Source organism: Acinonyx jubatus, chromosome X (assembly GCF_027475565.1).
Source record: "Acinonyx jubatus isolate Ajub_Pintada_27869175 chromosome X, VMU_Ajub_asm_v1.0, whole genome shotgun sequence".
Taxonomy (NCBI): Eukaryota; Metazoa; Chordata; class Mammalia; order Carnivora; family Felidae; genus Acinonyx; species Acinonyx jubatus.
Window position 1 is genome coordinate 94,186,344 of NC_069389.1, and position 22,390 is coordinate 94,208,733.

The following is a 22,390-nucleotide window of genomic DNA, read 5'->3' on the forward strand; positions in this document are numbered from 1 at the left end:
CTGTCAGCGCAGAGCCCGACGAGGGGCTCGAACTCATGACCCGCGAGATCATGACCTGGGCCGAAGTCGGGCGCTTAACCGACTGTGCCACCCAGGCGCCCCCAGAAGGGCTTAAAGTTCTTGGACTTCCCTCCTGCTACACCGTCAGCCCCACAGCGCATCCCATTTATCCATCCATTGAAAGCCTCCTTATATAAGAAACGGTGAGGGTTCTTTTTTTTTTTTTTAAATTTTTTTTTTTTAACACTTATTTATTTTTGAGACAGAGCATGAACGGGGGAGGGGAAGAGAGAGAGGGAGACACAGAATCTGAAACAGGCTCCAGGCTCTGAGCAGTCAGCACAGAGCCCGAGGCGGGGCTCGAACTCACGGACCGTGAGATCGTGACCTAAGCCGAAGTCGGCCGTTTAACCGACTGAGCCACCCAGGCACCCCAGAAACGGTGAGGGTTCTTAAACTGCCCCCAGGGTCTTCCAGAAGCAGCTTTGGCCTCTGGTCCTCGAGGGACAGGAAGATGCCCAGGCTTTGCCAGCGGCTTTGTCTCCGGTTTGCTTGCTGACCACCTTGCTCCCAGCTTCAGAATGGCTCCTCTCAGGTTGTATTTACAAGGTAGCCGGGGCAAGCCTTTGAGTTGGCCAGAGGCGGCGGGTTCTCCAGTGGAAAGCCAGTGTGTTCTAGAATTCCAGGAAGCTCACTGGGCTAGACCCGGATTGCTCCCACGGAGAAACCTCTGACAGTCGGTCGCAGGCCAGGGGAACAGGCCCAGTAATTAGCCGGGCGGGGAGCAGGGGAGGGGGGGATGGGGTGACCGAGACAGAAAGCTTTTGAGCATGTCACTGGGTGCTGCTTCCATTCTGCAAAGAGGCTTATTTGCTCTTTGCAAATAAGTACGGGTTTAAATATCCCATATTTAAAGAATATTCTTTAAATGCAGGATGAAAGTGGCATTGGAGAGAGCACACTTAAATGGCAAGAATTTTCAGTGGGCCCATCCTTTGCCTATATATACTTAAAGTAGACAAGCAGTAATTCTGTTTTGCCAGAATTCTCTTGTTGGGAAATATGTAAGCAGTGGCTGGTGAAGTAATTACACTGATCTTCCTCCTTTAAACACAGCAGAATTCAACAGGCAAACAAGTGCTCTCCTTTGAATAGTCCCCACCGTAGGAGGCCACACTCACTAACGTCATTGCTCAAAACACAGGGAATGTTTCTCAGAACGAGTTTATGGGTCGCGAAGATCTCCAGCCTTTACCCTGTAGCCCAATCTCACACATGTTTATTTTCATCGTGTACGCATTTTTATTATTAGATGAGAGTCTGCGTTTCGGTAATAGAGGGAAGGAAAGCTATTGTTTACAAAAACCCGACTGCTGGGGGCGCCTTGGGTGACCAACTCTTGGTATTGGCTCAGGTCGTGATCTCGCAGTTTCGTGAGTTTGAACCCGGCATTGGGCTCTGCGCTTACAGTGCCGGAGCTTTCTTGGGATTGTTCCTTTCTCTCTGCCTCTCTCAAAATAAGTAACTTAAAAAAAAAACAAACACCTCACTTCTAATGGTTTGTGTTTCATCAATACTATAATACAATCTGCCTTTTTGTTTTAACCACTTGATACAGGTCCAGTCACGTGTTTTTGTTTTTGTTTTTTTTTAATTTACAGAGGAGAGAGAGCATCTTAAGCAGGCTTCACGTTCATCGCTGAGCCCAACACAGGGCACGATCCCAAGACCCTGGCTGGGATCATGACCTAAGCCCAAATCAAGAGTAGGACGCTCAACTGAGTGAGACACCCAGGTGCCCCAGATCTAGTCACTTTAAAAGGTTCACTTTCTGGGCACCCGACTGGCTCAGTCGGTAGAGCATGTGACTCTTGATTTCAGGGTCGTGAGTTCAAGCCCCACGTTGGGTGTAGAACTTAAAAAAAAAAAAGGTTGGCTTTCTTAGGCTGAGCTTCACATTCTCTATCGAAATCCCTAGAAAAAGGTGTTTTTAAATATTTATTTTTGAGACAGAGAGGGGCGAGGGGCAGAGAGAGAGGGAGACAAAAGATCTGAAACAGGCTGCTTGCTGGCTCCGCGCTGACAGTAGAGAGCCCGATGCGGGGCTCAAACTCAGTAATGGTGAGATCATGACCTGAGCTGAAGTCGGATGCTTAACCAACCGAGCCACCCAGGCGCCCCCAAATCCCTAGAATTTTTAACACTTTGTGTGAGAACTCAGAGAAGGATTTACTTCCTACTTTTGGAGTAGTGTGTCACACACATAGCAGGTGCTCAATTAAATGATTTATGGGTGGATGTCGCTTGGAAATCAAAGGGATTTTTGAATACTAATCCCACATTCTCTATATTCTGGCGTTTCTCTTATGTTATTTGGAAGACAGTAATGATCAGAAATTAACAGTAGGGGGACTCCCAATTTGAAAGAAAAACATGGAAAAGAGGCAGAGGAACGCCAAAATAGTAACAGTGATCATCTACAGACGGTGGGATTCTAAGTGACTTTTATTTTCTCTCTTTATTTGTGGATGAAAAATTCTTCGGTGAACATGCATTTGCTTTAGAATTACACAAACCAATAAATCTTCTATGAAAAAAAAGCAACCTGTTTCTATGAAGTTAGGAAGCCAGTGTATTTTTTTTATATTTTTAATTAATTATTTTTTGTTGTCAAGGTAGCTAACATACAGTGTAGACAATGTGCTCTTGGCTTCGGGAATAGAGTCCCGCGATTCCTCACTTACATACAACACCCAGTGCTCATCCCAACCCACTTTCTCCGCCCCCCCCCCCCGCCCCCCCCCCCCGCCTCCCACCCCCATCAACCCTCAGTTTGTTCTCTGTATCTAAGAGTCTCTTATGGTTGGGCTCCCTCCCTCTCTGTTTGTAACTATTTTTTCCCCTTCGCCTCCCCCATGGTCTTCTGTTAAGTGTCTCAAGATCTCCATATGAGTGAAGACATATGGTATGGTCTTTGTCTGACTGACTTATTTCACTCAGCATAATACCTTCCATTTCCATCCATGTTGCTGCAAATGGCCCGATTTCATTCTTTCTCATTGCCAAGTAGTATTCCATTGTGTATATAGAGCACACTTTCTTTATCCATTCATCACTTGATGGACATTTAGGCTCTTTCCACGATTTGGCTATTGTTGAGGGTGCTGCTATAAACATTGGGGTACAAGTGCCCCTATGCATCAGCACTCCTGTATCCCTTGGGTAAATTCCTAGCAGTGCTATTGCTGGGTCATACGGTAGGTCTATTTTTAATTTTTTGAGGACCCTCCACACTGTTTTCCAGAGTCGCTGCACCAGTTTGCATTCCCACCAACAGTGCAAGAGGGTTCCTCTTTCTCCACATCCTCACCAACATCTGTCGTTTCCTGAGTTGTTAATTTCAGCCACTCCAACCGGTGTGAGGTGGTATCTCAGTGTGGTTTTGATTTGTACTTCCCTGATGATGAGCATTGTTGATCATCTTTTCATGTGTCTGTTGGCCATCTGGATGTCTTCTTTGTAAAAGTGTCTATTCATGTCTTCTGCCCATTTCTTCACTGGATTATTTGTTTTTATGGTGTGGAGTTTGGTGAGTTCTTTATAGATTTTGGATACTAACCCTTTATCTAAGATGTCATTTGCAAATATCTTCTCCCATTTCGTCAGTTGCCTTTTAGTTTCATTGATGATTTCCTTTGCTGTGCAGAAGCTTTTATCTTGATGAGGAAGGCAGTGTCTCTTAACCTTTCTTGGGTTATACTTTGGAGATTCTGAAAGCTCTTGGAACCTTTTCCTACAGAAATGTATGTATAGCGTTTTCCATGTAATTTCAGAGTTTCACATCCCATCCAAGGATCACTTAAGACCCCAGATTAGGAGCCTATTTAGGAATGGAGAAAGTGGCACCCCGAAAGGGGTTGACTGCCAAAAAATGTGGAATGATGTGGAGTTATATGTGCATTCACATCAGTGTGGGGACATCTGTTTAAGTAGGAGAGCCCTTGCGTCAGGCTATGCAGATCCACCAAGACGCCACTGTGTGAGAGAGGGGATTTTCCATTCGTGAAACCTCACGTGTCTGTTCTGGGGGTCACAGGGAGCTAACAGGCAGTCAGTCAAAGCCTTGAGGGTGGGGCTGAGAACCCAGCCTAGGCGAGGATTTGTATCCCAGTAAATGAAGCCCCTGAACTCCGAGTCAGGATTGTCTCCAGCAGCAGCAAAGAAAAATAATCAGGGGGTTTGATCCAGGATTGCGGAATGGCCCTGGATGTCGTTTTGAATGACAAGGGGTTAGTGAGGGGGCTCTTGGCCACGGGGTCCAGGTTGAATTGAAAATGAAAGCAAGATGGGAATGCACTGTCCTATTGACGGGATGGGCGAGGGTTATGCTAGTCTAGTTGAAGAATGGACGGCAGGGGTGGTGGGGGGAAGGTACAGCTTTGTCATGATGATGGTGGTTCTGCCACGTGCTGTGGGTACAGGTCCGTGGAGACAAGGTTGTTCTAAGTCTGAGGGCTCAACGGTGGCTCTTGCGTGGGCTGAGGGTTGGCATTGCAAAATGGGGGCACTCCATTAAGAGTGTGGGGGTGTGCTTCTTGCTAGTGCTTCTTCTGGGCATGTGTCACATGGCTTTAGGGGAGGAAGCTAGAGAATACACCTGTGGGTACCCTCTGCTCACAGGGTAAGTGGGGGCTGAAACCCACGAACCGTGAGATCGTGACCTGAGCCGAAGTCGGATGCTTAACCGACTGAGCCACCTTGTACGTGAAAATTTCGTATATGACCTTATGACTTTCCCCAGAGAGAAAGTGATGAGTGATGATTCATGTTAAGGTGTTCAATAGCAGGGCTCCTTGGGACAGCTGCTCAGAAGTGTGTATTTCAGTGAGTAGTTTGCAGATTGCGTTTGACGTCATGAAAAATTGGAAGAGGCAGAAAATCTCAATGCTCAGGGTTAGAAGGATATTGCCAATGGATTCATGGTTTGTCATTCAGTCACTCAAGATATACATTTGGGGTGCTGGGGACAGAGCAACGAATGAGACTAAGCGCAGAGCTCTTTAAAAATTAAAAAAATTTCTTTTAACGTTTATTTATTTTTGAGAGACAGAGAGAGACAGAGCATGAGCAGGGGAGGGGGGGAGAGAGAGAGAGAGGGAGACACAGAATCTGAAGCAGCCTCCAGGCTGTGAGCTGTTTGTTAGCACAGAGCCCCACGCGGGGCTCGAACTCACCAACTGTGAGACCGTGACCTGAGCTGAAGTCGGACTCTCAACCGACTGAGCCACCCAGGCGCCCCCTAAAATTTTTTTTTAAGTTTTTAAACTTTATTTTGAGAGAGAGACAGATAGAGCGAGCAGGGGAGGGGCAGAGAGAGAGGGAGAGACAGAATCCCAAGCAGTAACGGGGGGGGGGGGGGGGGGAGGGGGGCCGACACGGGGCTCAAACCCATGAGATCATGACCTGAGTCGAAACCAAGAGTTAGACACTTAACCAAATGAGCCACCCAGGCGCCCCTAAACACGGACCTTTAATTCTAGTTGGGGGAGAGACAAAAGAAGACATTAATGTTTATTTAAAATTTTTTAATGTTTGTTTTTGAGAGAGACACAGAGAGAGAGTGTGTGAGCAGGGGAGGGGCAGAGAGAGAGGGAGACACCGAATCCAAAGCAGGCTCCAGGCTCCGAGCTGTCAGCACAGAGCCCGACGCAGGGCTCGAACCCACAGACCGCGAGATCATGACCTGAGCCGAAGTCGGACGCTTAACCGACTGAGCCACCCAGGCACCCCTGAAGGGGTTTAAACAAAGGAGTACTGTGATCCAACTTCTGTTTGGATCAAATTAGCCATTGAAAAGGTGTTGGGAACAAATTAAGTGCAGATTGGCAGCTGATTTTTTTTGTCAAAATGAAATGTTTAGGCTAATTTGATGTCTGCCACGTGAGGAGGACGTCTTGTAAGCATTTCTCTCTCTAAGGGAAAATCTCTTTGCATAAATAGAACTCTCTCTTTATTTTCCTTAATAGTTTTGTATGCAGCTCTAATGAGTAGTTTTCCATAATTCAGTGTATTGCTCCTGGAAAATGTAGACAATGGGGCAAATTTTCAGCCTATGCTGTCATTTTATGGATTAATTTCCATTAGCGCTGACCTTCTGGCTTTCCGTGCATAAATATGAGTAAAACATCTGTTCGTGTCATTCCCCTGCTTCAGGACCTCTGTTGGCTCCCCATCACCTACACCAGGAAACAGTCCAACTCCTTGCCTTGGCGCACATAGCCCTTCAGAAACGTGCCTTTCCAGCCCATCTCTGCCATTTCTCCCTGTTCTGTCTGTCCCCAGACTCGCTGAACACGTGCTTTTATTCCTCCATGCTATTTATTCACCTTCTCTTCTTTTTTTTATTCTTATTAAAAATTTTTTTAAGTTTATTTATTTATTTATTATTATTTTTTTAACGTTTATTTATTTTTGAGACAGAGAGAGACAGAGCATGAATGGGGCAGGGTCAGAGAGAGGGAGACACAGAATCTGAAACAGGCTCCAGGCTCTGAGCCATCAGCCCAGAGCCCGACGTGGGGCTCGAGCTCACGGACCGCGAGATCGTGACCTGAGCCGAAGTCGGCCGCCTAACTGACTGAGCCACCCAGGCGCCCCAGGTTTATTTATTTATTTTGAGAGAGAGAGAGCGAGAGAGAGAGAGAGAGAGAGAGAGAGAGAGCGCGCGCGCGTGAGCACAAGCAGGGGAGGGGCAGAGCGGGAGAAACGCAGGCAGGCTTCCGCCTGGCAGCGTGGAGCCCGATGTGGGACTCGAACTCATAAACCGCAAGATCATGACCTGAGCCGAAACCAAGAGTCAGACGCTTAACTGACTGAGCCCCCCCCCCCCCCCCGCCCCGGGCGCCCCTGCTTATGCTCTCTTCTTTGCCCGTGATGCCTTTATTCATCTTGTCCGCCACGGGCATTTTTATTCGGTGCTTCGAGGCTGAGCGCACACGCTGCCTCCTTTCTGAGCCCCCTTCCCCAGTGGAATTCCTCTCTCCCTTCCTTGTAGCCCCACAGCAGTCTCTGTGTCGCCCGTCCGAGCCTCTGCCCTGTTGTATTTTAACTCTGTTTCAAGGGGTCTGTCTTTTCCCCAAGCCTGTGAGTTCATGAAGGGCAGGACCCACATCTTGCCCACCTTTGTAGCCCATTGTCTGGCACGCAGTTGATGCTCAGTGACTGTATAGGACGAAGCTGTGTGTCTTGTATTTCTGTGCGTAAGAGTTCCAGAAGAGCCCTCAGGGCGTGGCAGCTGGCCTCACTTCTGCAACGGGCCAGTCGGCGGATCCCCACACATTGACACTTAACCATTTTCTAATAGGGAGGAACATGGTGGGTATACTGGGAACTCATCTCTTACCAAATATTGGAGGGATTTTTTTTAGGTATAAGGAACTGAAACTGGGTATGTTATTTTTTTTCTCTTCTACTTTTCTTTTTAAAACTTTTTTGGTAATTTTTTTTTAATGTTTTTTGTTTATTTTTGAGAGACAGAGCATGAGTGGGGGAGGGGCAGAGAGAGCGAGGGAGACACAGAATCGGAAGCAGGCTCCAGGCTCCGAGCCGACAGCACAGAGCCCGATGCGGGGCTTGAACTCGTGAATCGCCAGATCGTGACCTGAGCTGAAGTTGGGCGCTCGACCGACTGAGCCAACCAGGCGCCCTTGTTTTTTTAATTAAAAAAAAAAACAAAACAAAAAACTTTAAGTAGGCTCCATGCCCAACACGGGACTTGAACTCACAACCCCAAGACCAAGAGCCACATGCTTTACCGAGCCGGCCAGGCACCCCTCGCTTTCTTAATAGCTTTGTTCAGATACAATTCACATACCATACAACTTACCCATTTAAAATGTGTAGTTCAGGGTGGGGGTTAGGCAAAATGGGAGAAGGAGAATGGGAGGTACAGGCTTTCAGTTATGGAACGACTAAGTCATGGGAATAAAAGTCACAGCACAGGGAACATAGTCAATGATATTATAATAGTGTTGTTTGGGGACAGATGGTAACCACACTTGCGGTGAACATAGCATACGGTATAATCTTGTCAAATCACTGTGTTGTATACCTGAAAATAACCTAACATTGTATGTCAACTGTACTCAAAAAAATGACAGAGAAAGAAAAAAACTATCAACAAACAAATGTTTAAAAATGTAAGTTGCCAACACTAGGTGAATCGCCTGAATATTGTGCAGTTATGAAAATTCTGCTTTGCAATACTTTTAAGTGACGTGGAAAATGCTCAGGCAACGATGTGAAGTGAAAATGTGGGACACAAATTTTACATGAAATAACTATCCCATGTGTGTGGCGGATCGCAGCTATTTACAATATGCATAGGAGAAAACACCTACAAAATTACAAAAAATATCAACAGTGGGGAAAAAAGTGTATATTTTCAAGGCTCTTAGTGCACTCACAGATATGTGCGACCATTACCACGATCAATTCTAGAACATTTCTTCTTTTTGTTTTTTAATGGTTTTATTTTTGAGACAGAGAGACAGAGCATGAGCAGGGGAGGGGCAGAGAGAGAGGGAGACACAGAGTCTGAAGCAGGCTCCAGGCTCCGAGCTGTCAGCACAGGGCCCGACGCAGGGCTCGAACTCACGACCAGTGAGATCATGACCTGAGCTGAAGTCGGATGCTTAACCGACTGAGCCACCCAGGTGCCCCAGAGCATTTCTTATCATCTCAAGGTTATTTACTTAAGACCTTCAGAAAACCTTTCACAGCGGGGTGCCTGAGGGGCTCAGTCAGTTGAGTGGCTCAGTCTCAGTTTCAGCTCAGGTCACTGGCTCACAGTTCTTGGGATTGAGCCCCACGTCGAGCTCTCTGCTGACAGCACGGAGCCCGCTTGGGATTCTCTCTCTCCCTCTCTCTCTGTCCCTCCCCTGCTTGCATGCTCTCTCCCTCTCAAAATAAATTTTTAAAAATGTTAGAAAAAAAAAAAGAATGCAAGATATGTTATACTTGTGTTTATAAAACTCAGGAAAAAGTCAAGGATATTTCTTTTTTGTTTTAAGTTGGAAGTGGGCACCAAGATCCAAGGCAGGTTATATTTGTTGATGGTCACAGAATGAAGACGATCTAATTTCTCCTTGCGTGAATGGATTTTCTGCCATAACTCTTCTTGTCCCTGTGAACTTGTTGAACTCTTTGATTTACTAGAAGGAAAGCCATTTTGTATAACGAAGGCCCATTTTCCCCGTCAACCGAGGCTTGCTAAAGAACAGAAACAAAAGGCACTTCTTGTTTTATAAAGATACTTTGCCACTCAATTTTTTCAAGCCTTTCTCTTCATTTTTACCTCTTTTTGTCTTTGAGTCATTTAAATGCTTCTTAGCACAAAGTGAACACAAGAAGTCAGGGGTGATTGAATTCAAATCAGTTTTCCTGCCAGCCAACCAGTGGAATAAATTTAGGATTAGTGGTTAAAGTGAAGTTATGGAGGGGGCCGCCTGGGTGGCTCAACCGGTTAAGCGTCCGACTTCGGCTCAGGTCATGATCTCACAGTCTGTGAGTTCGAGCCCCGCGTCGGGCTCTGGGCTGACAGCTCAGAGCCTGGAGCCTGCTTCGGATTCTGTGTCTCCCTCTCTCTCTGACCCTCCCCCATTCATGCTCTGTCTCTCTCTCTCTCTCTCTCTGTCTCAAAAATAAATAAACATTAAAAAAAATTTTTTTAATGAAGTTATGGGGAAGATAGACTATTTTGAAATTCTGTTTATTCATTTGGAGATAATCTAGACTATTTGCATAGCATTTGAGTTGGCTGTAATGAAAAACACTTGTTAACGGAGTTTGAAGTAATCATATAGTATATATACAGACTTATTTCGTTATTAAAAATTATGTAAATTCTTTGTAGGTTTTTAAAAACAGTTCTTGAGTTTATATAAATAGCTAAATAGACTTGGAAAAGGGAAGTAATTTGACATTTACAAAGGTTTCCTCCCTCAGGCGCCTGGCTGGCTCAGTCGGTTAAGTGTCTGACTCCTGATCTTGGCTCAGGCCGTGATCTCACGGTTCGTGAGTTCGAGCCCCGCGTCAGGTTCTGCGCTGACAGGAAGGAGCTTGCTTGGGAGGCTCTCTCTTCTTCTCTCTCTGTCCCACGTAGGGCTGGACACTTAACCCTCTCCTGCTTGCTCTCTCTCTCTCAAAATAAATAAACTTTAAAAATAATGAAGAAATAAAACCTTAAAAACTACAAAAACATACAAAGGGTTTCTCCCTATGCAGAAACTCTAAAAAGGGGGGAAAAATGAGTTTTCGTTTTCCTCAGTGTTTCTCTATTGGATCTAAATACCTTTAAAGTCTCACTTTGCCGATTCTTAGCACGTTAAGTTGTTCCTAAATTAAAGCCGAGCTCTGGAAATTCATTCTGAGAGTGGTATAGCTTTCCTCGTGTGCTGCCATTTGGGCTTGGAAGGCATACACGCAGCATCTCAAGGCTCTCGGTCAATGTCTTACTGTTCTTTTTTTGTAATTTGATTCTTACCCTCTTGACGTTGGATCTGCCAATTCCTTTCCCCCAAGTAAAAGACCTGAGGTGCTAAATCCCTACTCATGGATGGCAGATGCTAAATTGGGAGCAGCGGCTCGGAAATGCAAAACTCCTTATCCAGTTACCTGGCCGGCTCTCTAAGCCCGTCTTGCTCAGCATCATCTAGGCAACGAGAAGGCAAGATCGCCCTTTGGTAAAAATGATCGCATAGTTTGAGTAAGCTTTAGTAAATCCTCAAACGCAAAGCCTGTCCAAGGAAATGAAGCACGGTGGGGAGGTGTGTTGTTTTTGTTAAGTTCGCCGCACGTAGGTTTACGATGTGTGTCGTGGGGAAGGGCGCCGGTTCTGGGCTCCATTGGATAATAGGTTTGAATCCTGTCTCACTAATGTGCGACCCTGGACCTGCCTGAGTCCCCATTCTCCTCATCTGTAAAATGGGCATAATAAAAGAACCTCCCTTGCAGGGTTTTGGAAAGAATTCCATGAGGTAACAGATAGAAAAGGCTTCACTTGGTATACGGTCATGCTCAGTGTAAGTGACAGAGAAAGTACGAGGCGTGGTTCCGCCTTCTAGGTGTTTATGATCTTGCCAAGGAGACAAATAATCAAAGCGCCCACAAAGCAGTTCCGTGCTATATGTGAGTGAACGCCACCAGTGGTTGGTAAAGGCAGTAAGGGCTGTAGGCAAGAGAGGTTGGAGGTTGGGCTGTCACAGGAGTGACGCGAACCAAGGTGTGGACTAGGGATAAGCACGGCCCCGTGGTCTCGTGAAAAGTGACAAATCTTCCCTTAGTCGTCTGCTTTAAGAAAGGTCGGTGTCTTGAATGCAGTTTGTATGTGGGTTTTTGTGCCAAGATTTGCCCTGAAAAACAATCTTCATTAAAATATGTTCCTGTCTATTTTGCCAAGCTGCGTTGTGCTAACTGGAAGGATGGCCTTCCCTCCCCCAGCATCGTTGTCAGATTATGTTAATACAAAGCTTCTTCGGTACTTGCGCTCCCTTTTGGGAAAGAGGGCAAGAGACGTGCTGGGAAAAGGTAATCGTGTGATTTCGGAAAGACAAGGTCATAAAAAAGTCAAACCCTCTCTTCGAACCTTACGAAAACATTTGTCACAAACGTGGTTCCTTGCGGCCTTGTGGGGGCCCCCCAGAGATCTCTAGTCTCCGTCGGTGGCACGTTGTCACTTCTGCTTTGCCCGCTGCTCATCCTCGCGCACCACCGTTGACGGTTACCCAGTCTCTGACCTTACAGAGTTTATCAACAGAAGTAGAAGACCAGAGGAAACCGTCGGAGACCACATCCACCCACACAGGGAAATTCTTCTGATGGATTCGAATATAAATATATAGGCTTGCACGCTTGAGTGTGCAAAAACACTTGTGCAGTTGCTTTGTTGGAAGATGGGGCTGTCGGAGGGTATGACAGATGCACGGAAGCCAAGCGGGGTTTAAATTACAACAGCCTCTGCGATCAACTTGAACGTCTTGGGTCTATCTCCCCTCCCCCCGCCCACCACTGCTAAACGGTGAACTTCTCAAGGGCGGGGTCTGGTTCTTTTTCATCTCTACATTACCAGGTGCTAGCACAGGGCCTGGACCTTGGCAGGGGACCCGATAAATGGTATATCGCAAACTCACTTTTCTTTTCTGCATTGCCGGAAGTTACATGCCCCCGGTGGCCATTTTGAGTGCAAAGTGTTATTTTAAGATATTCTCTGTGGAGAAAGCACTCCAGACTCTGCTACCAGTGTCTCAAACAAAAGGGGAGCTGAAAGCCTTGGTGGGGGAGGGGGGAATCTGGAGAAATTCCAGAGGGAGGGAGATGGAGGAAGGATGGGAAGGAGAGATTCATTGACTAATGCCCTCTTTTTGAGTAGGTTCTTCTTGCCTGAGATTGTTTTCGAGAAGAATATGTTCATTTAAAAAATATTTTTCTTAATGTTTAGTTATTTTTTTGAGGAAGAGACACAGAGAGAGAGAGAGAGAGAGAGAGAGAGAGACAGAGAAGAGAGCGGGGGAAGGGTAGAGAGAGGGAGACACAGAATCTGAAGCAGGCTCCAGGCTCCGAGCTGTCAGAACAGAGCCCGACGCGGGGCTCGAACTCACGAACCGTGAGATCATGACCTGAGCCAAAGTCGGACGCTTAAGTGACTGAGCCACCCAGGTGTACGTGTTCATTTTTTTTTTTAAGTTTATTTATTTATTTTGAGAGAGACAGAGACAGCGCAGGTGGCGGGGGGGGGGGGTGCAGAGAGAGGAAGAGAGAGAGAATCCCAAGCGGGCTCCTCGCTGCAAGCGCAGAGCCCGATGCGGGGCTCTAGTTCACGAAACCGTGAGATCATGACCTGAACCGAAACCAGGAGTCGGATGCTTAACCGACTGAGCCACCCAGGCGTCCCAAGAAGAAGATGTTCAGATGCCATCGAAACAGTAGTGTGACCATAGTGCCGTGGAAATGGGCTTCTGACTTTTGGGCTAAGTCATTGTATTTCCTAAACTAGTTGCTGTTATCTGTGCTCCTTCTTGCACTGAAACTTAACCTCGGAGAGTGGGGTGGTTAGTGGTGGTAATGGGTTTTGAATTCGCCCAGTGCTCCGCTGCTAAGCTTTCTGGTCTCCCTCCCGGTGTGCTACAGGAGGGATTCTGGGAAGCCAGAAGACTTGCAGAAGAGACATTACATTCTTAGAATTCTTAAGGAGAACCGGTTGCTAAAGTAAAAGATTTACCAGTAAACTAATGACCTTTGGTGTAATATCTAAGCAGAAGCAACCCAGGCTGATTTCACATTGTAGACAGAGATATATTATGCAATTATCATTGCTTTTTAAATAAAATGGAAATTATGTGGTTACGTTTCTAATGATAATATAAAGAGGCTTGCTAGTGACGTGAGCTCTTAAATACATGAGTGGTTGTATTATGGAGAACAAGCTGGTGGTTGCCAGAGCGTGGGGCGGGGGCGGGGGGTGGTTGGGGCATGGGTGAAATAAGTAAAGGGGATTAAGAGCATTCCAGTTATAGCATAAATACCTTAGCGATGAAAGGTACAGCATAGGGAATATAGTCGATAATATTATAATAACGTTGTGTGGTGACAGATGGTGACCATCCTGACCAATGTCTGCAATTGTCGAATCACTATGTTGTACACCTGAAACTGATATAACTTTGTATGTTAATTTCACGTCAGTTAAAACAAGTACATGAGTGGTTGGATGGTCGAATATATACATGCACGTATATATATTTACGTATTTATTTTAGGATTACAAGCATGGTTTTATAATGATACATACATAGTTAAGATGATGCAAGGTCAGTCACCTCATATAGTTGAGGTAGAGGGAACCACCACAAAATCATAAAATCTAAGTGGTTAATGCTGTCAGTGACACCCAATAAGGAGCCGTTGTTTCCTCTCTTTGGGCCAGGAAGTAGACGGTAACCAAATTTGTACTGATGAATTTCCTTTCTTTCCTGTTCTTTCTTTCTATGTTAGAAATCAGAAAGTCATCTCAGGTTGGGGAATCGTACATTTCTTTACAGTTTTAGGGTTTACAACATGGAAGTCTATTCAGATTTGGTCCTAAGTAAGCCTGGGAAAGTGTACTGTGTCCCAAACCGTACTACAAAGATTGATATTTTCAATTTTATTTTATGAGTGGGACACCTGGCTGGCTCAGTCGGTAGAGCATGTGACTCTTGATCTCGGGTCGTGAGTTCAAGCTCAAGCCCCACGTAGGGGCTAGAGTTTCCTTTAAAAAAAAGAAATCCAGAAAAAATTTTATCGTATTAGAGATTAGAAAAATACGGATTTATTTTCCTTCATGGGGGTGACGTACGGCTTACTGTTTGAATAAATATTTCAATGAAGGAGAGATGCGATTTGAAGAAAAATATGAAGTATAGGATAGTGCAGAAGGTGTGCCAAAGTCCTGAAGATTGCGTGTGAACGAGTTGAATTTGGAGAACACTGCTAAAAGGAGAATCCGGAGTTGGGATACCTGGATTTGAATCCTGGGTGGCTCAGTCGGTTGAGGGTCCGACTTCGGCTCAGGTCATGATCTCGCGGTTTGTGAGTTCGAGCCCTGCATCAGGCTCACTGGGGTCAGGGCAGAGCCGGCTTCAGATCCTCTGTCCTCCTGTCTCTCTGTCCCTCCTCCACGCATGTGCTTCTGTGCTTTCTCTCGCTCTCTCTCAGAAATAAATAAAACATAAAAAAACAAAAAAACAGGTAAAACATATATTAAAAGTGTTTTCTGAAGGCCACATAGTGATCTTCAGGTGAAACAATAAAATAAAAATTTAATAATATTGGGTGCCTGGGTGGCTCAGTCGGCTGAGCATCTGAGTTCAGCTCAGGCCATGATCTCATGGTTCATGAGTTCGAGTCCCGCATCGGGCTCGCTGCCGTCAGTGCAGAGCCTGCTTCGGATCCCCTGTCCCCTTCTCTCTCTGCACCCCCCACCCCCCACCGCCTTCTCAAAAAAAAAAACAAACAAAAAAAGTTACTAACATTACTAGCAAGTTATTTCAAGAGAGCTTCCAAATCAGTGAGTGAGAACTTTCAAAGGCAAACTGTTTGGGGTTTTTTTTTTTTTCTTTTCTTTATGGTGAAAACGGAGTAGGTTCCAAATTTAGGTTGACGGTTTTCTTGCCACTGCTTACGAGGAGAAGGCTGAAGCATATGTTTGCTTCTCTCCAGATTGTAGGAAGGCTTTTGCCTTTCCCTTAACGCCGCCACAGAACTGTGCAGAAATTCGCGGTGGGACCTCGCTATTCTCTGAATGCTTATAAAGTACCGTTGGTTAAAACCCAGTTTTCTTGCGTTCTGAAAAAGCGCCTTCTCTGACCAGTGAGCGCACACACTGGCAGGAAGGAAAAATTCTGAACCTGCAAGAAAAGACCCTTTTTGTGTGTGAGGGAAGCTTTCTTAAGGGAAACCCTCTTAAGTCTAACGGTCAAATGGTAAAGCTGAATAGCAAAAGTTAGACCGGGGATACGTTCTAGACCACAGGGCAGAGCCACCGTGAAATCAGGATAATGCTGAGAGTCAAAGGTTTTCCTTGTCTCTGATGCCAAGAGAGTTCACAACTGAATTCTACTGGAAGAGGACGGAGGGAGCGGTTCTTTGGGGGGCTGACTCCTAATGTGGCCTCTCTTTCACTTCCAGTTTGAATTGTGCTTTTAACAAGCCTGTGGGAGGGGGTGGGGGAAACATGAGGATTGGAGGCCCGGCGGGGAGGGGGGGAGGTCAGTCCTTCCTTTTTTTCTTCTTGAAGAGATGAAGCCCCACTCACAGCCCCAGATCTTCCATTAGGGTAAGCTTTGTGGGACTCAGAATAGACACCCCAACTTTTTCTACAATCCAGCTACCCCCTGGCAAATGAAGCAGGAGAATGCTTCATTCAGTGAGGTTATTTTTTTAATGTTTATATATTTGTGAGAGAGGGAGAGAGAGACACAGAGCATGAGCCGGGGAGGGGCAGAGAGAGAGGGAGACACAGAACCCGAAGCAGGCTCCAGGCTCTGAGCTGTCAGCCCAGAGCCCGAGGCGGGGCTCGAACCCATGAACGGCGAGATCATGACCTGAGCCAAAGTCAGACGCAGAACCGATGGAGCCACCCAGGCGCTTCAGCGTAGTTGGTTTGAAATGAAAAGTGAAACCTTGTTCCATAACATGAATTCATAGCCTTCAAAGCCTAGGGCATGCTGTAGGCTTCAGGTCTGGAAGGCTTATTTTATACTGAACGTTTATTTTTTTTTAAATTTTTTTTAATGTTTTCATTTGTTTTTTTGAGACAGAGAGAGTGACAGAGCACGAGCAGGGGAGTGGCAGAGAGAGAGAAAGAGAGCGAGAGAGAGAGACAGAATCTGAAGCCGGCTCCAGGTTCTGAGCTGTCAGCACAGAGCCCGACGCGGGGCTCGAACTCACGAGCTGTGAGATCATGACCTGAGCCGAAGTCGGACGCTCAACCGACGGAGCCGCCCAGGCGCCCCATATACTGAACGTTTAAACAAGTGATTCATTTTGGACCTACGCTTTTTTCCCATATCGCATTAGGAAGCGTTTCCACAACTGCATTAGGAGGCTGAAAGAAGGTTTTCTTTCTTTTTGTGTTTTTCTTTTTCCTTTTTCAGAGTTACTTGGAGCAGGTACTTGTGAAATTATTGTACAGAGAGATTAACAGATGCCAATTCAACAGGTTAAACTTTGAAATTTGAGGACTGTTTTTGCAATCTGTATTGAGCGGATAGTTGGCAAGCAAGACGAAAAGCAAGACTTGGCAATTATTGTCAGCGCCTCAGGCTTGCCTTCCTTTTTTTAAATATAATTTTAAAAAATTTATTTATTTTGAGATAGAGCACGAGCAGGGGAGGGGCAGAGAGAGAGGGAGACACAGAATCCGAAGCAGGCTCCAGGCTCCAGGCTCCAGCTGTCCGCACAGCCCGATGCGGGGCTCAAACCCAAGGACCGTGAGGTCATGACCGAAGCCGAAGTTGGATGCTTAACCGACTGAGCCACCCAGGCGCCCCCATCTATCCATTTATTTTGAAAGAGAGAGCACAAGCTGGGGAGGGACAGAGAAAGAGAATCCCAAGCAGGCTCCACACTGTCAGCACAGAGCCCGATGCGGGGCTCGAACTCACGAACTGCGAGATCATGGCCTGAGATGATATCAAGAGTCGGGCACTTAACCAACTGAGCCACGCAGGCTCTCCAGGCTTGCCTTCTTAGATGGGGCTTTATTTACTTAACTTCTCTGAGTCCTTGATCACAGACTCTGAATGTTCGACATGGAAGTTGCCGTCCCTTTCCTTTCACCTGGGTCTGTGAAAACGTGGTAGATACAGGACAGGGGGGTCCAATTTTACTATCAGAAAATCTGAGTTCCCGAAACAGGAACTGTTTCTTCTGTTTCAACTCATTTTGTACTAGTATTCACAGACGTGATAGGGGATGATCAACTTGACTTGATCTTATGGGTCTACAAGTTCAGATTTAAGACTTGACATAGATCTTTGTGAGGATCTTCCCCCCCACCCAGGTTTACTGAGGTCTAATTGAAAAAGAAAATTGTATATTCTTAAAGCGTAAGGTGTGAAAATTTAGCATACGTATAGATGGCGAAATGATTACCACCATCAAATTAGTTAACACATTTATCACCTCGCATACTTTTTAAAAAATGTTTATTTATTTAGAGAGAGACAGAGAGAGCCCAAGCGGGCAACAGGGGAAGAGAGAGAGAGAGAGAGAGAAGGAGGAAGGAAGGGAGAGAGCAAATCCCAAGCAGGCTCCACTGTCAGCACGGACAGAGCCCCGTGCCTGATGGCGGGGCTTGATCCCACGGACCGTGAAATCAAATCATGACTTGAGCCGAAATCAAGAGTCAGACTCTTAACCGACTGAGCCACCTCGGCGCCCCTTGCATGCTTGTTTTTGATGAGAACGCTTAAGATCTGGTCTCTGAGTAAATTTCAAGTATGCGATATAGTATTCATAACTATACTCACCATGCTGTGCATTATAGCTCCAGAATTTACTCATCCTATAACTGAAGTTTGCACCTTTTGAGTGATATCTCCCTATTTCCCTCATCCCCCAGCCCCAGCACCTACCACTCTACTTTTTTTTTTTTTTTCAGATTTCACATATAAATGGCACCATATAGTATTTCTCTGTTGTTGTCAGAAGAGAATAATGAGAACCCAGGTACTAATCACCCATCTGTACCGTCAACAGTGATCAAGTCTATGTCCTCCTTTCGGGTCCTACCCCAATGGGAAGGTTTTTTATCTTAATTGAAGTATAGTTGACACACAGCATTTTGTTAGTTTCAGGTGCACAACGTAGTGTTTTGACATTTATATACGTTATGAAATGCTCACCATGGTAAATGTCGTTACCATCTGCTATTAAATAAAGTTTTTACGATATCATTGACTGTATTCCCTGTGCTGTTATTTTCTTTTTTTTAAAAACATTTAACATTTAACATTTACTTATTTTTTTTGAGAGACAGGACATGAGTGGGGGAGGGGCAGAGAGAGAGAGAGAGACCGAGAGAGAGAGAGAGAGAGAGAGAGAGAGAGAATCCAAAGCAGGCTCCAGGCTCTGATCTGTCAGCACAGCCCGACCCGGGGCTTGAACTCAGGAAGCACGAGATCATAACCTGAGCTGAAGGGGGGCGCTCAACCGACTGAGCCACCCAGGCGCCCCTCTTGTGCTGTAATTTTCATCCACTTGACTTCATAACTGGAACTTTTGTTCCTTTTAGTCCCCTTCACCTGCCTTACACACCTCTCTACCTTCTTCCCCTCTGGCAACCACCAGTTTGTTCTCTGTATTTATGAATCTGTTTTTGTTTTGTTTTCTTAGATTCCACATAAAAGTGAAATCGTATGATATTTGTCTTTCTCTGACTTATTTCACTTAGCCTAATACCCTCTAGGTGCATCCATGTTATTGCAAATGGCAAGATTTCATTCTTTTTTCATGGCTGAGTAATATTCCTCACACACACACACACACACACACACACACACACACACACACACACACACACACCCATATCTTCTTTATCCAAGATACCATGCAGTTTTGTCCTTCTCTGTCTGGCTCATTTCCCTTATAACGTCCTCGAGGTTCATCCTCGGTGTTGCAAATGGCAAGATGGCCTTCTTTCTCGTGGCTGAATAATATTTCACTATATGCATACATCACATTTCTTTCTCCGTTCATCTGTTGACAGACGCTTACGTTGTGACTTGGCCGTTGGGAATAACATTGCTGTAAACGTGGGAGTGCAGATGTCTCTTTGAAATACTGATTTTGTTTTCTTTGGATAAAGACCCAGAAGTGGGATCGCTGGATCATATGGTAGTTCTGTTTTTAATTTCGTGAGGCACTTCCATACCGTATTTTTTTTTTAATTTTTTTTTCAACGTTTATTTATTTTTGGGACAGAGAGAGACAGAGCATGAACGGGGGAGGGGCAGAGAGAGAGGGAGACACAGAATCGGAAACCGGCTCCAGGCTCTGAGCCATCAGCCCAGAGCCTGACGCGGGGCTCGAACTCACGGACCGCGAGATCGTGACCTGGCTGAAGTCGGACGCTTAACCGACTGCGCCACCCAGGCGCCCCCCATACCATTTTTTAAGGATCTTTTAAATTTGTTGAATAGGATGCTCTTTGGTTAAAGTGGTTTAAACTTTCTAAGGACTCTCATAGAGGAAACTCTGAGATGCTCCTCAGATATGGAACTGAGATGCAGCTGTGACTTAATTGTGAACCACGTATAAAAACTGTTCTCATTTATAGCAGCATTACTTGCAATAGCTGAATTAGGCCAACAGTCCGTGTCCATCGACTGATGAATGGATGAAGAAGCAGCAGAATGTGTGTTTATATATATGGAATATTATTCAGCCATAAAAAGAACGAAATTTTGGGGCACCTGGGTGGCTCAGTCGGTAAAGCGGCCGACTTCAGCTCAGGTCATGATCTTGCGGTCTGTGAGTTCGAGCCCCGCGTCGGGCTCTGTGCTGACGGCTCAGAGCCTGGAGCCTATTTCAGATTCTGTGTCTCCCTCTCTCTCTGACCCTCCCCTGTTCATGCTTTGTCTCTCTCTGTCTCAAAAATAAATAAATGTTTAAAAAAAAAAAAGAACGAAATTTTGCTCATTGCGACGATATGGAGGGAGCCAGAAAGTATTATGCTAAGCGAAATAAGTCAGTCAGAGAACGACAAATACCGTATGATTTCATTCATAGGTGGAATTTAAGAAACAAAACTAACGAACAACGGTGAAAAAAAACCCAAAAGGGACAGAGGCAAACCAGGAAACAGACTCTTAACCATAGAGAACAAACTGATGGTTACCAGAGGGGAGGTGGATGGGGTAGGTGACGGGGATTCAGGAGCGCACTTGTCTTGATAAGCACCGGGTCTTGTATGCAAGTGTTGAATCAGTGTATCGTTTACCTGAATCTAATATTATACTGTATGTTACCTAACTGGAATTAAAAAAAATTTTTTTTAATGTTTATTTATTTTTGAGAGAGAGAGCGCGTGTGCGTGCACACGCGTGAGCGAGTGGGGGAGGGCCAGCGAGGGAGGGAGACAGAATCCGAAGCAGGCTCCGGGCTCTGAGCTGTCAGCACAGAGCCTGATGTGGGGCTCGAACTCATGAACTGCGAGATCATGACCCGAGCCAAAGTGGGATGCTTAACCCTGAGCCACTCAGGCGCCCCCTTGCCTAAGTGGAATTTAAATAAAAACTTAAAAAAAACAATCTTCTCAAAGGAGTCTGTGGATGTAATATGTTGGAGACTGTCTCTAATACTGTGTACACAAATATAAATATAACTCCGATTCCATTTTGACACTAACTTTCAGTATCGCTTATATTCAAGTTTTCTTTATGTAGTTTTTCTAAATAAAAATTTTTAAGTAATTTTAATTCGATTCGAGGAGAGCAGTATTATTAGAAAGGGGAAATCTGTGCCCTCAAATAGGCAAAGAGGTAAAGTAGATATTATATCCCACGGTGATAAGTTCAGTGAAGAAAAATAGGATAGAAGTAAGTGGCGGGGTCCTCTCCCAAGTTCAGTTTCTCGTGTTAGTATTTTTATGTATTTCGTGTTTTTTTAATTAAAAAATTTTTTCTGAGAGAGAGTGTGCAGGCGCGCGCAAGCGGGGGAGGGGCAAAGAGAGACTCTCCAGCAGGCTTCACGCTCAGCACGAAGCCCGATGTGGGGCTCGATCTCATGACCCTCAGATCATGACCTGAGCCGGAATCAAGAGTTGGACACTTGACCAACTGAGCCACCCAGGCGCCCCTCTTTGTGTACTTCTGAGGGGAGGAAAGGCTGTGTGAGGTAGAAAGAACGGAGCTTTTGTAGTCCCAGACCTAGGTTCGAATCCTAGCTCTGAAGGCAGACTAGTTACATAGCGTGGGTTGCGTGCAAAGATTCCTCGTCCGTAAGACGGTGACAAAGATTAAGCTTATTTCTATTCATTCACTCATTCATTCATTCATGAGTAAACTCTACCCCTAATGTGGGGCTCGGTCTCATGACCCCTGAGATCAAGAGTTGCATGCTCCACTGACTGAGCCAGCCAGGAGCCCCAGACCAAGCCTATTTCATAGGGGGGTCATGAGTATTACATGCGAAAACACAGAGAAGGCACCTGGCACAGTGGCTGGCATATAGAAAGGGCTTGGTAAATGCTAACTAGTATTGCTCTAATCAATAAGTCCTATCCTGGATTTCTCAGTCACCCACCCTGCTTCTTGTAACCCTAGCCTCAAGCTGGGGCCCTCCTATCAGTAGCCAGGTCACCTGGAAGTCCCGACAGGGACCCACTGACCGTGCCACCCAGAACCTCATCCTTTTGTGCCCTTCCCGGTGGATCGAACACCTCCCTCCGATACCCAGGCTTGCCCTGGCCGTGCCTGCACCAGGCACACAGATGCTGATACCCTCTCTGCTTCGGTTACCCAGTGAACAGAGCCAATTCAACAAAAATCGATGGACAGCCTTCCAGATGTACCAGGTTTTGCTTGACCTTACATTTTTGGATGGCACGTGGATAAACAGAGGACAGTGCTCTCTCTCCAGAGCTCTTGACTTCAGCGGAGAGACGTGTGTGTATGTATGTGTTTGGTGTGTGTGGGTCTAGTTATGGAGTTTATTCACTTACGTCTGTTGTGAAAGTGTCCAAGTGCCTATTATCATCAATAATCCCTTCTTTAATGAAGTCAGGTGTCTTTGGCACACGGAGAGGAACTTATCTCTTGTGAGTTTGACCATATTAACTTTTATTTTTGTC

The 22,390-nt window shown here is 45.7% G+C and overlaps 1 protein-coding gene and 1 non-coding gene across 6 annotated transcripts in view; both read left to right on the forward strand.

Moving 5' to 3' along the window:
- DOCK11 (dedicator of cytokinesis 11) overlaps positions 1-22,390 on the forward strand; it is a 195,112-nt gene that overhangs the window by 27,887 nt on the left and 144,835 nt on the right. The window lies entirely within an intron of this gene.
- Positions 1,838-1,910, forward strand: TRNAK-CUU (transfer RNA lysine (anticodon CUU)). Its single transcript has one exon. It is a non-coding gene; the product is annotated as a tRNA-Lys (tRNA).